This window comes from Erithacus rubecula (genome assembly GCF_903797595.1).
Source record: "Erithacus rubecula genome assembly, chromosome: 11".
Lineage (NCBI taxonomy): Eukaryota > Metazoa > Chordata > Aves > Passeriformes > Muscicapidae > Erithacus > Erithacus rubecula.
The window spans coordinates 23351105-23366278 of NC_136663.1; positions in this window are offsets into that span (position 1 = coordinate 23351105).

The window sequence follows — 15174 nt, forward strand, 5'->3', positions numbered from 1 at the left end:
GGGAAATATGGATACCCCAGATGGAGCCTTAAGTGCTTCCATAAGCTTTTGGTTTCAGTGCTTCAATCCTGGTGCCTCAGGGGGGATTTTACACACCTTTCACCTTCCATCCAGCTGCTGTGTGTGTATGCAGCTCCTGGCAGGCACATCAGAGGCCTCACCCAGGCTGCAGACAGCTCTCCTGCCCTGAGCCGGGGCGGGCAGCGCTCCAACCCGCAGCTCTGGGAGGAGGCACGTCTGAGCAGGAGGCATCTCTCACCCTCCATGCAGGGCACACAGCCCTGGGATGGTGCTGGGCAGTGTGCCCACCTGCCCCCAGCTGGCTGGGTGCCATGGGTTCCTCCACAGCCGTGCCCATGGCCAGGGAGCATCCCCAGGGAGCAGGGACAGCTCGAGGGGCCAGCAGCACAGCACCATGGCACAGGGACCAGCAGCACAGCACCATGGCACAGGGTCAGCAGCAAAGCACCATGGCACAGGGTCAGCAGCACAGCACCATGGCACAGGGTCAGCAGCAAAGCACCATGGCACAGGGGCCAGCACACCATGGCACAGGGCCAGCAGCACAGCACCATGGCACAGGGGCCAGCACACCATGGCACAGGGGCCAGCACACCATGGCACAGGGCCAGCAGCACAGCACCATGGCACAGGGGCCAGCACACCATGGCACGGGGCCAGCAGCACAGCACCATGGCACAGGGGCCAGCACACCATGGCACAGGGCCAGCAGCACAGCACCATGGCACAGGGAACAGCAGCACAGCACCATGGCACAGGGTCAGCAGCACAGCACCATGGCACAGGGGCCAGCACACCATGGCACAGGGAACAACAGCACAGCACCATGGCACAGGGGTTTCCCCTGAGCTGACTGAGTGCTGCCAGCAAGGCTCCATTCTCTTGGGAAGTGCTGCTTTCAGTGGCTCTCTGTTACCCATGGGTAAGGTATCAGTAGCAGCTTTCATCAGCCAAAGAGGAAATACTTTACTGTTCATTCAGTAAAATGAACAACAGGGACAGCAGGTACACCAGCTGTGTGTGCTTGTTTTAGAACAACAGCAGGTTCACCCCAGCATCAACTTCTCTGCCATTCCCCAGCAAAGGTACTTCCACCACCCTTTGTGGTCCTTCCCACCACAAAGGTCCTTCTGTCTCTTCCTTCTGGGACAGAAACCTCAGCAAAATGAACAATAACCACCTCCTCAAAGGCAAGATGTCCCAGAGGTCTTTCATAGCTTCAACAAATTTCAACATTCAGTTTGTTTCAACAAAACAATACAGAGAGTATTCTCATTTCAACCTTGTCACCTCTTCACAGGGAGGTAAAAGGCTGAGGAGGAGTGGAGTCTGGCTGCCTCAGAGCCATGAAATATCCAAAATATCCATGGCTGAATTGAGTTCTAGACACCTTCAGTGCTGCATGGTGACTGTGTTCAGCACTTCTACACTGCTGCCATTGGTAAAATTCCTGCAAATATATATGAAACCCACTCTCAATAAACACTTGAAGGGAATACACACTCATTTTCAGGGACACTGCAGTGTTTCAACAATGTTTTCTTTGGCCCACCATATGTGTATATACATAAATATATATACATATATATGGGTCTGCATGCATTTAAACATACACATAAAGAAATATCTGTAAGACTCCTTGGGAAACATAAAGATAAGGAGGCAGCAAAACATGAGGAGCCTAAAGCCAGTACACAAAATAATTGCTTCTCTGAGAGCCTCCCTACATTTTTCCACAATAAAGTCAACACCATGGAGGGCAGAAGAACCAACCCAAAGCAGCAGTGAAACCTGAAACAGCAGAGAGGGCACAAACAACCACAGACAGGGGAGTAAAGTGCATAAGGCAAGCAGCAAATTGGCTTGCACACACTGCCAACAGAGTCCTGCTGTGGTGTTTTTTGTGAGTTCTGATTCCCAGGTATTGAGAAGGAATCAGAGCTCAGCTCCTGGTGTGCCCCTTGAGCACAGGGACAGGGAGCCTGGCACGGGTGGGACACAGGGAAACTTCATCTTGGGCTCCCAAAGAGTTACGGCACTCAGGCAGGATGAAATGGTTTCCAAATCATACAGCTTGTTTGCTGTGGAGAAAGGGACTCCTTTATTGAAGGGACATTTCAGAGATGTGGGAACAAGAGAACCACCATTTTCAGGAAAAAGAAGGATAGAAATGCTAATTATTTCCATGGTCCCCTCTTCCTCCAGATCCCTCAGAACCATCAGTTCCTCTTTAGCATCTCCCTCTCCCCATCTCCACAAAGGTATTTCCAGAAGGTTGTTCCTAGCCACAGCACGGTGTGTGTGCACCGAATGAAGGCTGTACTGCATTCCTCCTGGGGAGATAAGGAGGGGAGGAATTCTTTCCCCTGCGTGTCTGTGCATGACCCAGACCCAAAGAGCAGCAGTGTGTGACTGGCAGCTCCCCAGCAGATGACTCTCAAGTGTTTGAATGCAAGTCCAGGTGGCAGAAATGGTCAGGCAAGAGGTTTTCCTCCAAGCAGCCCATTCAGACCACTAGGGCACAGCCCTGCCTGCTGGGCTCCTGGGCTTGAGAGAGAGCTGAAATATCTCACCTTGGGGTGCCCTGAGGAAAAACCCCAAGCTCAGGATGTGATTGGGTATGGGAATGTGGGCACAGAAACATGCACAGTTCCCTGGCATGCTCTGCTCCCAGTGATGGGAAACCCACCACACACCCCTGCTTCCAGGTGGGAGCAGGATCAGCCATGCCTTGCTCACAGCATCTGATACTGGCTTAGGCAGCAAACCTCTCCCTCAGATTCCTGAGCAGGAGGTGCAGTGTATTGGCTGCCAATCCATTAATACAGCTCCTGCACTTAACCCATTCTGCTGCTGCAGCTATCCTGGCAAAACTCCCCACCACAGCAAAATCCACCAGGGCCATTGATACACCAGACAAGCAAAATCAGCTTTGTTTACCCAGTGCTCTAACAGTGGTATGACTGGAAGAGATTTTGCAGTGAAGCTGAATAATTAAAGTCAAACAAAGAAACAAATCTTTGTCGATGCCCTGCGCTGTGCAGCTGCTGGCAGTGTGAGGTGTCTGATTTGAGGTGCTCTGCAAAGCAGGCACAAAGGACTGTTTAATTACTGCTGAAAAACTCCCAATCCTGGGGGGAAGGATATGTGCATTTCACTGTTCTTTGGCTGGGGTAAGCAATCAAAAATCCTGTAGGCAGCTGGAAAGAAATGGAGGCAGAAAAGCAGAAGAGAGATGTTAGCATGAGCTTCACTCACCTTTACTCTGAGACTGCTCTAAGTGGCCTCAGGCCTGGAGACCCTCCAGGATCTGTGGGACACACCTGTGCAGGAGTGTTTGGTACCTAACAGCCAGGTCAGAGACAGGAATTGCTCCTGTTTGCACCACTGCTCAAAATACCTGTTACAAAACCAGAGCACAGGAATCGCTTTAGATGAGAGTAGGAGCACACCCAACATAGCATCCCATCTCTGATGGCCCAGGGAAAGAATTAACAGGGTAAGCACAGAGCTGTCACTCCATAGCGCAGCCTTATTTTGCTTTTTTTTATGGTTTCCATTTGCAAATTGCCTAATTATAATGCCTGTACGTCGAAATCAGAATTAAGCAGAGCCAAAGAAACAAAGCTTGAGGAGGGCTGAATTTCAGAGAGCTGATGCTGAGGTTCTATTTTAAGTCCAGTCAGACTTAGGGCTGCCAATCAAAGGGTCACATTTGCCTTCAAAGGCTGCTGTGCTGTGAGGATTTCCTGATGCTAAGCCCTGGTTTAGCTGCCCATGGCAGAGACCAATCCTGCCGACGTATCAAATACCCGGCAGCTCAGAGCTCTTGTCTGGGGGATACAGAAACACATTTGCCCTAATCCCATTTTCCAAGGGCTGGTGTGGCCTCCCAGTGCAGGAGATCCCATCCCTGGAGCCCCTTGCTCTCTCCAGCAGTGTCCCTGCACCCCAGTGAGGACACCAGAGGTGCTGGGGACTGTGTGGTGCTTCCATGGTCCTGCTCTGCCCAGGGATGGGTTGGATCAGGCAGCACAAGGGGAAAGGGATGGGGCAGTCCCTGCACGGGTGCCCTTGTAGAGGGGCAAGCTCAGCCTGAGCAGCTGCAGCAGCCACAGAGCAGCCAGGACAGGCATCTCCCCCACGCCTCCCATCCCCTCCCATCACCTTGCCAGAGCTTTTACAATCACTTTTATGAGTTTCCCCAAGGGAATGAAAAGATTAAGGCATGAGTAACAAAACCAGAGGCATGTGGAGTCTGGCCATGGCACAGGGAGCAGCCCAGGCTCCCACCTGCACAAGGGGGGGTGCTTTGATGCCTGCAGCATGCAGGAGCTCCCATTTGGATTACTGGAGACCATTTTCTCCAGGAATTTTTGCCACACCTCGTGCTCTCCCCGTGCTATCCTCCACTGCAAACCTGACCCCAGACATGAGCAGATCTCAGCCTGTCTGCCCAGGGATGGCCAGCTTTTCTCAGCTCACAGTGCAGTGGCTGATAGGGAGAAAGATGTTTCCAGAGCTGGGTTTTGGCACCCCACACCTTCCCCAATCGAGGGGAATTTTGGGTTCTGATCTGGTTCCAAAGTCTGCACAACCAAACCCTTTACCAGAGCCACAATTGCCCAGCTTCCTACAACAACACAGTCTGTGGGTGAATTCCACGTTTCTGGGTGGTATCAAATCCATGTTACAGGAACAGGAGCTGCAGAGGAGGAGGTGAAGTGTCTCTGGAGGAGACCCAGCACAGGGAGGCCAAGAGAAGAGAAATTCCATGTTGGTCTCTTGGAAACACCTCACTTCACATGCAACTTTGGCATGGATGACCAGCAAACCTGCTTTGAGGGGCCAAAAATAATACATGTACATCACACCTGTGAGAAAAACAGGTACAGGAATGAAATGCCATCAACAAAGACTGTCCTGTGCAGGTTGTGCTCCACTTGGGAACAACCTGCTCTGAGAGACTCCACATTCTAGAAAGGACGGGCACAGGGATCTGAAACAGGTTCTCTAGGATGGAGTTAACAAAACACTTATGGAATAAGGACTTCACAATTTAAAACTGTGAAGTGGTGTGTTTAATTTCCAGCTGGGACACAGGGGGGATATTTCTACTATACATCATACATTAGGACAGGTTTCAGGTTTAAATACATATAGATTTCATAAACTTACACTATTCTCACTCTTTTTCCATCTCATTGTGATTCATATTATAATTAGTCTTTTGTGGAGGTCTTCTGATGAAGGAAAGACTTTTTTTTGATGTCTGCAGTTTGTTTCTGGGTAGGTGCAGTGGAGGTTTGGCTAGTTCTCAGGTTAGCTTGACTTGGCTAAAACTGAGAGTCTGGTCTGCTGGTTTCTCAATCAACAGTTTCTGTTTTATTGATTCTTCACAATATTTAAGTTTTAGTTTACTGAGTTTTCATAATGTGCTACTTATTTTTATGGCCTTACTATAGCAACTAAATTTTTATATGTTTTGTTACAAGTTGTTTTTACTTAACCAGCTGCATTCTTATAGCTTTTATTATGTTCTTTCTCTACTTTTACAAAATTGCTAAATAAGCTATGTATTTCTGTCTTCTCTTTTATTTAATTAAGTACATTATATGCTCCTAAAATTTTGAATTATCATATGTGTTTCTGATATCACATTTTTGCCCACAGGTATTCTCTTCTCTGAAAGATTAATCTCTTCCTTCTTTCCTTCAAATAAGTGTGTTATTGCAGAAGCCTAGTGGAACTCTGAAATCACACTTGAATGAGCTCTAGGAAACAAAGCCAAGCACCAGCCCCTCTTCTGGTTTCAGATGATCAAGGGAGCAGCAGCACAGTTATATTTAAATAAAATGAGCAACAGAGAGAAGTGGCCCAGGTTTGCTCAGAGCAGATGGATTCTGCCAAGTTACAGCACACAGCACTTAATCCACACAAAACCCTGCTAAATTTAGTGAACTAGACTCAGTCCAGGTAAAACTGCCAAAATACAGCCCCCTGGGAGGCATGAGAAATCTGACCAGATTTCCATAGGACAACAGCTAATTTAAAGCCAGAACTCATGCACAAAGATACCAATTTCAGTGCAGTTTCAGAACACAAATTTCAGCAAGAAGAGCTGGGATAAACTAAAAGAAAATTACTCAACAAAGGGGTTCCATGAAGGGTGAAACCATCAGGCATCCATGATGATTTTTAGCCCAGATCTGGAGATGCTAAAAATGTATTAAAAACCAGCCAAGTTTATTCCTTGGCTGTTGAAACCCTCAATTTGGGTGTTGGTTGCAAGCAGGAGTTGTGCAGCTTTGCCTTCCAGTGGAACTCAGCAAGCCAGACTCTCTATACCCATCCCCTCCCCACCTCAGCCTGCAGGCTGGAAGGAAGGAAGAGCAAGGGAAGGGGAGGAATGCTGTGGAAGGAAAGGTACAGGAGCAGTGTACTTAGGTGGGTAGGGCACAGAAGGGCTGGGTCATTCCTACATCTGCCAGCTGTCTGCTCTGTGACTCTAGGGGAAGCTGTGTCATTTCTCCACCTCCACTCTTCCAGTCTGCACAAGTATTTAGCTGACAGTGTTTGCAAAAGTCCTATACATAACAAAAGTCCTATACATAGCAGGCCTACTCAAGCCCAAGTAACCCATGTGTGCTGTGCTCAGAAAATAACACTGTTTTCTTTGACCCCAGCTGTCACACACATGTAAAGCCCAAAGGTGTGCATTGGTCTGTCAGTCTGTGCAGTGCACAGTGCAGCAGAGAGCAGCACCCAAATAGGATGGAGAGGCTCAAACTCCCCCACACTGCACCAACAAGCAGGTGATCAGTGAGCAATCACACAGGCTGTACAGTTTGGGTCTGCTGGTATGTCTCTATCAGGGCCAGGCACCCCTGGAGATTTTTCAAGCAGACACAGCCCTGGCAACAAAAAATCAGTCACCAGGTGAGATTTGGCACTGAGGTGAGGTGGCAGCTGGGACACTCCTGGGCAGGTGTACTCATCTGAAGCAATGAACACAGGAAAGACACTCAGACCCCACCCTTACACAGGCTGTGCATTGCCTGGGTCTCTTAGGGCATTGATCCACCCAGACCAACACTTTCTGCACTGCCAGACCCCAAAAAAAGCTGTAATGTGTCCCTGCTCTGCTGGAGTGAAGGCTGGGTGAAGCAGCAGCAAGGAGCAGCCAGGAGTGAGGTGCACTCGAGCAGCTCAGCCAAAACAGATCAATAGGCACTGAATGGGAGGGCCCCACGGAGAGCCAGGTACTCAGAAAGCTGCTGAGGGAATGGAATGGGCCAGTGAGCAGCTTTCCCCAAGAAGTGATGTGGATCAGGCTGAAGCAGCCCCAGCCAGACACGTCATCTGCTCAGAGCATTCCTCAAGGACAACACGGCCAGCGGTGTCAGAAGCAGCAGACAGATCAAGGGTGTTAATGCAGAACATATCCTGAGCCAGCTGGCAGGGACAGATCATGGAAGGCCTTCCTCCTGCTTGAGCCAGACTGGAATTTATCAGTGGCATTGTATATGCAGAGGTGTGACAGCCACGAGAATGCAATGGCTCTTCAGAGAAGGAATGGCAGGATGGACAGATAGCAGCTGACAAGTCACCCAGCAAAAGAGATGGCTGCTGTGAGACAGGACATTGCACCCATTTCACTGCTCTAGCAAAGCCACCAAGCTGTACAGAAGCCCTGCAGAGGATATGGTTTCACAAGGATCATTGGTACACTTGCAAGCACAAGGCCCCTCAGATGAGAAGGGTAGCACTGAATTCACATCACATTTTGGAAAGTTCACCTACTTGGAGTGATCTCCAGGGAGCTCCCACAAGATGCAGGACATGGCTAGTCCAAACACATAGCTCAGGGTGCAGGGGTGTTGTTCTGTCTCTGGAAAGTGCAGGTTATCTCTGCTTTTCTTTTCCAGGGTTTTCTCTCTGCACTCAGCTCCTCTGCATGCTCCACTCACCAGGGTGGCTGTCTGAGGGAAACAGGGAAACAGAGGGAGCTGGATTACAAAGTTCCTGAAGGATTTAGAAAGCAGACAGGCAATAATCGGGAAGGTAAGAGTTGTATCTCTTTTCTTTATGGGATGGATAATGCCTGAAATAGGCAGCTCATGACTTGTTTGCTGTATCTCAGGAGTAAGATGAGTCAGTGCAAGGAAAACAAACAAGCAAACAAACAAGCAAGGGCTGGAGGCCAACCAAGGGCTAATTAGCACTGAGAGCCCCCTGCTGAGCTACAGCTCCTGCTGGCAAAGGGAGCCCTCAGTGTGTCCAGACAAATCCCATCCCACAGCAGCTCCCAGCAGCACAGCTGCCCTTTCCTCCTCACCCCCCCAATACAAAGCCACCTTCTGAAAGCAGGCTAGAGAAATGCAGTTCACTGGAGGACAAACCTCTTGTGGCAAGCTGGATTTTAAGGAAGAAATGTGGGAGTTGTCCAGGTGTTCCTGGCAAAGCTGGAGTGCCAGGAGCTGTCTGCAGCAGAGGCAGGGACACCGAGGGGGCTCGGGGCCAGCGAGTGCAGCCCTGCAGAAGGGCTCAGCTGCACTACATCTTCATGCTTGGCTTGTTCAGCTGATCTCACTCATGTACAGAAACAAGGGAACACAGTGTGTTTACTGTGTTTGAGTTGCTTTTTGAAAACCTGATTCCAACAGCATTAAAATTAAATAACTTGGCAGGGAGCCTACGAAAGAGACTGTTTCAAAACTTACTGAGATGGTTCATACAATTATGCTGACAGTAAAATGCTGAACTTAATTATGACTTCAGCAACTATGACAAATTTGTGATGTTTAAGTTCAAGATCTGCAGATAACAGGACATGGATAAACTGGTGGGCTCCCTGGGCTCTCTTTTTTACTCTTTTCCTCTCCCATGAGGGAAAATACTGCCACAAGCCTCAGCCAATCCTCTCCCAGTAATGTTCAACTTCTCCAGATAAATTGAACAAAGGAACAAGGAAGAAAAAAACTATGAGGAAATGAAGTTCATGTAAATTCTGTCAACATGGGCATCTGGGCTGAAATGAGACGTCCTGCTCGGGGTTTTTCCTTCTGCTGTGATGCAGAACCACAAAGGATGGGCACAAAGGAGACAGAACCCAACCAGACAACACAAAGCCACAGGGAATCAAGCTTCTCCTCTCCCACAGAAGCTCCCTAGGTGGCAAGTGCAGGAGGAGACTTTCTCCTGGAGGCTCACAGTACATCACAAAGTACAATAATGACAGTTTAGTGTCATCTCTCCTCTCTTTCACTGGCTATTTGTGTCACACAAATGCTACGCACAGTATTGTTACTGCCCCAGGGTCTTCTGCACACCCTGAACCAGACCTGCTCCTACCCAGAAAACTTTGCCTTACTTCTATTCCAAAATCCTGAGTGTGTTCAAACAGAATTCCAGCCACCTTGCCCTGCTAGAATAGCTCCTTCCCCTCTTGGTCTGGGGCAAAAGTGACTCCTTTCCACATCTATTCCCCTTTCTGGCCATTTTCATATTGAGATGATACTGCCCTGGGAAACTGGAGCAGAGAGCCTCCATCCAGATCTGGGTTACTGTGTCAAATGAAAATCACCAGGTACTTCGATCTAGAAATTCCTGAAATTCTGACAGTGTGCACTCTAACCAGAGTGAGCAGAGTGGCTGAAAAGCCTTTTGGAAGGGACTGTGGATGTCTCTATCCAAACCCCTCAAGCACAGCCACTGCCAACAGCAGGTCAGGGTGTCTGCAGCTTTATCTGACTGAGTCCCAAAAACCTCAGAGGAGGGAGATTCCCTGAGCTCTCTGGGCAGCCTGGGGCAGAGAGGGTTCCCAACACCTGATGTGACCCTTGCATTGTGTAACCCCTTGGATTGTGAGCTGACTTTGGTGGGTTGGAAGAGCCTGACCCCACTGACCCTGTAACTGCACTTCAGTAGCTGTGGGATGTTGCCAGATTCCCTTCAGCCTCCTCCTGACCACTAAACCCCCTTTTCCCAGCCCTGACCATGTTGGTAGTTCCCAAATCAGGAATCTTGCCCACAGTCCAGCACTCAGCATTCCTGGAGCTGTGAAGCAGCCTGATGCTGGGCAGTCTCACATGGATAAATCTATCCAGCAGCACCATGGAAGACGTGTTGCAGTGACCTGCTGAGCACCCAGGGTGAAACCAGAGCTTTCAATAATTCCTAGCAGTGGGCAGTAGTGAGCTGCTCAGTGTAAAACCCGTGGGTCCAGGTGCCAGCCCTGCTCAGGCTGCTGCACAGGGATGGACATCTGCTAAAATATCCAATGAAGTTTGTCCAGCCCTCCCCTGGGACTCACCATCTTGCCTTGGGGGACCCTCAGGCAGTGGCTCTGTCTGGAGAAGGAGCAGGAAACTGATTTGGAAGCTTTCAAGATCACTTCCTCCTCCAGATGAATTCTGTGCAAATAACATTATTGACACAACACAGAGGCAGATCTCACTCGAGTAAATCATTCAGTGCCCTCCCCACATAGAACTCAAACATTGTAAACCGTATTCCTGGGACCCAACACAAACAGAATAAAAGCAGCCTTGTGGACAGGACACGAAAGCAGAGCTCCCCTCTCTTAACCCCTAACCCAGAGTCCACACTCCCCTTCCCTCTTTGCTTTCATAGTCCAAATGGGTTTGTTTGGCCTTAAAGGAAAAATTGAAGGCAAATCTCCTGCTTGATGCCAGACAGGGTTTGCTAAGAGACCCCAAGAGCAGGGGCAGCCCCTGTCCTGGTGGAAGCAGTGCCCACCCTCACAAGATGGGTCTAGATCCAGGATGGATCAGCCTTACATCAGCCCCAGGGCTTACGAGGGTTTCATACACACCCACACAAAGTCTCCTGACAATTTCCAGATGGCTTCTTGCTAAGAATATGGATTTCCTAGATCTCCCTTTCAAGAGACACAGTTCTCAGACACTATGTTTAGATGGTTGACATTTAGGTTCCTTCTCAGAGCTCAACTCTTTCTCCTTTTAGCTCTTCTCTTCTATAAAATGCAATAAGAAATAAATGAATACATCAAAATCAAGGGAGTCATCATAATATATGAACTTTACCTAGGGGAGAAAATCCTAGAAAACAGGAAGGACTCTAGGAGAGATGACTGGGTCAGCATAGCTGTGGGGAGATGCTGAAGGAAACACATGCTGCAGCACTTGCAGGACCTGCTAAACACAACTCACATGAGAGGCAAGAGAAACTCATGACAGCTTCTTCTGCCTGCACTTTGGACTACATTTGTCACCAGAGAGCTTCCCCAAAAAGCAGCACACGCTTTGGCAGTATAGAGAGCACTAAGGAATAGGTGAGTGCCATAGCCAGGGACAAGCCAGTCCTCCACTCTGAGCTGCAGGAGGCAGCTCAGCCCTGCCTGCCCAGTCTGGGCTGGCTGAATTTCAGGCACTGGCAGGTAGGGGCTCGCCTTTGCTTTCCATAATTAGAGTGCCCCCAGGGTCTGTTTACATTGACATCTAGGGTCAAGCCTGAGGGCTGGCTCTACCCAGTTTAAGCCTGCCTCTGAGTTTGGGCTTGAAACCATCTGCTCTGTCCTTCCTGATCCTCCAGATGAGCTCTTCAAGGAATCAGTCCTGTTTCTACCAGGCTTGTCTCTAATTACAGGTGTTAGGGACAGGACGTGAGCTCTGTTAGAGACCAGGCAGCTGTGGCTTTGGTGTTTGTGCTTTGGTGTTTGTGATTTGGTGTTCGTGGATTTGGTGTTTGTGGGCTTGGTGTTGGCCAATGGTGATGACCAATGGGTGTTGGTGCAGAGGGATGGGCAGCAGCACAGGGGATGGAGATGAAAGAGGAGATGGGCAGCAGGACAGGGGATGGAGATGTCTCTAAGAGCAAGCCTCAGCCTTTACAGCCTGACACAATACTCCTAACAAAGCTTGTACTCCATAACCCTGTAGCCAGGGCCATTTTAAAGCCCACCTGGAGCAAGGGCCCTTCTGCACCTCCTCCAGTCTTGTGACGCTTGGGAAGCTGCTGGTCACAACCCCAGAGCTCCTGCTCCCCAGCACCCAGCTGAGGACACTCAAATGAGCTTTCTGAGGGTCCAGGCAGCTCAGCAGCTCTGGGACAGGCCACCCCAGCTCTCTCCCAGTCCTGGTAGACCACACAGCACTCCTCTGAAAGGGCTGCAGGGCAGGAAGCAAAGAACAGCCGACAGAGTTGCCCACGTTTCAGTGTGTTGTTTTTCAGACCTGCCCTCTAATTACAGTTTTAGGCTGTGTATCACTGGGACTTTGATTTGCCCCAGCAATGTGCAGCAGTGGATCTAGTCCTACCACTCTCCTCAGAACCCCCTGTTTGTGCACATGAGCAAACTTGGTGTTTGCTTTTCTATTAATTGCAAGGACACAGAAGCTATGGCTGTGCTAAGAAAATTTTACTGGAGTTTACAGAACATCAAGTAATCCCCAGAAGGCAATAAAATGGCTTCACCCCCAAAACTAGCCATTTCAGAGTCCAGTTAAACTGGATCCTGAATTCATGGAGTAAATGAGCCCCTTCCCAACATGCCTCATTAAACCAGGTGCTGCAGGGATAGTGCTGCCCTTTCTCCAGACTTTAAAAACAAACAAACCAAAATAAAGCACTTTTAATTCTCCATTAAAAATAACATCTTTTAATATGAACCAGCATTTTTTCTCTTTTAAGTCACCCTGCATAGCACAAATACAAGCCTACATGGTGTTCCTGACTTTCCATGATTCCACTGCTCTTTCCTGAGCTTTTTTGCTTCTGTGATTGGTGATTAGCCAGGTGAGCTGGCTGCAATGCCCTGTGCCTGCTGACACAGGCAGAATGGTGGGAGCAGCCCTCATTTCTTACAGGTTTTTGAGGCACAGCACCCTCAGAAAGTCCCTTCCATCACCACCCCACAACAGCTGAGAGGTGAGTAGACGTCTGAGCAGCCCTGCATGACCAAAAGCCAGCACAGGGAAAACAGCAGGAAGACATTTGGTATTTTTCTGCAAACTCCTGAGTCCCACTAAAAAAAGACATGAAGAAAAATGATGATGCAGCAGAGGAATTGTGTTCTCCTCTTCCAGCTGCAATCCTGCATCATGTTTGTGAGACCTTGTGGAGTTCATGTTTCTCTGTGCTCAAGCTCCAGAGCAGTTTCTTAGTCCACACTCAAAAATATTATGCTGCTCTCAAGCTCTTCCAGAAAGGACAAATAGATGTGGAGGGGAGGGAATGGCAGCACTCACCTTTTCCTTCAAAGCTGCCTGCTAAGCTTGCTTCACACAGCCACCCATCAATGCCTTCCAGCAGCACTTCAACCACAGCTCCTCACTGAAATGGATGCAAGAGGCTAAGAGGACTCAACCATGAGCATAAATCAAGTGTGCATTATGCCAAACAGATGAGCTGTGCTGGGCAGCAAGGCTGAAATCCACTCTGCACTTAGAGTGGTTAAAAACCACCCTCTTCCATAGTACACAGAAGACTGAGTTCTCAGGTTCTTTTTTCCACACTATTAAAGGGACCCTGGGCTACAGAGTGTCACCTCCTTGAAGAAATACCAGCTTAGAGCTGGGATATGGCACAGTTAGGACAAGGTCCACAAATACCTTGCTGTGCCCATGCCCCAGGTTATTCATGGATACCTCCAGAAAACACATCTGTCCCATGTGAGTCATCCCCTGCAGTTGGATCTAACCTAGTATTTGTGCAAAACACAAAATGGGGTGCCAAGGCTCTCAGTTGGTCTCTGCTTCTAAAATATTTGGACTTAGAAAAGACCAGTGTTTCTCAAAATGGACCATAAAATACATTCTGTCATTGCTAAAAAGGATCTCACAGACTTCCCCTAGGGAACAGGGCTTTCCTCACCTACAGATATGCAGTTTGTAACATGAGTGCAAACCTCTGAGGGACAGTGAAGGGGGGCATTTCCAGAGCATTTCACAAAACACACAGGAGCGAAGTTCAGAGCCTGATTATGTACATGTTAATCTGATAAAAATAAAACCTGTGTCCTGTCAACAAACGTGGAGTGGCACAGCCAGAGGTACCCTGGGAGGTACCCTGGGCACGCATGGTGTGTCAGAAGCAATACTCTCTGAAGGGCACACACTTTAAAAACCTTCAGCCCCTGTCAGGGTTGTGTTTTAGGGCTTCTCTGAAGCAAATGTACCTTAATGAGGATGCCTGTAAGGCATTTAGGAAATAATATCTGGCAGAGGAGGACTAGTGATACATGCAGCCCTGTTACATAGTATAAAGCCTGTGATGAAGACAGCCCCATGATAAAGATAATTTTAATTAGCAAAAATATTAGAGAAATCAAATACAAGAGGCTTCCCTGGAAACACGATGGAACTGGTTCCTGAAGCATCACAGGCAGACTCTGGTTTTTTTAATCCAGCTGAAAAAAAACCCCTCTGTACTTGCTTCAGACAATTATTCTCACCTCCCTGAAATACCTTCCACAAACGTAACGTGCCCAAGTGATGCTTTCTGCAAAGTCAAAAGCACAGTAGGATCCTGCCACAGTCACCCACGACAGACCACATCTAAAAGGCAGGAGCTGAAGCAGTTTGCTTCAGTTTGCAAAGTTTTGCAAAGCTTTATGAGTTTGGGGTCTCTTTGTAGGAGCCCAACAGGTTGACAAGGTAAGAAGCGTGGCACAGAGTGTTTGCTGGGGCAGTTCCCCCAGTGCACAGCACCCATCCATCCCTCACCATGGGGGAGGCTCTGCTCCCCTTTCTGCTTACTCAGCACAGCCCCTCACCATTTTTTCCATCTGAAAATCACCACCTCTTGAAATGGCAGAAAGTCACTGTCAACCTTTGACAGAAGGCTGGGCCCATCTTCTCAAGAAAAGGGGATCCCCAGCTTCCACAGGCAGCAAACACAGTCCTGGGGCTCTTGTGTGAATGGACATAAGACCCTTTTGAATGCCACTCATTAGTGTTTTGGCTGGTATGAACTGTTCCTCTGTGTCCCAGATGATGAACACTAGCACTGCTGCCAAGTCTGCTGATAAATAAATAAGGATAGGAAAAGCCTTATGGTTTTTGAAAAGGGCAGCAGGAACTCAGAGCTCAAGGCAGCAAACACAATTTGCAGTAACAAACAGACTGGAGTCCAAGAGCAGCTCAGTGGTGATATTCAATCCTATTTTCC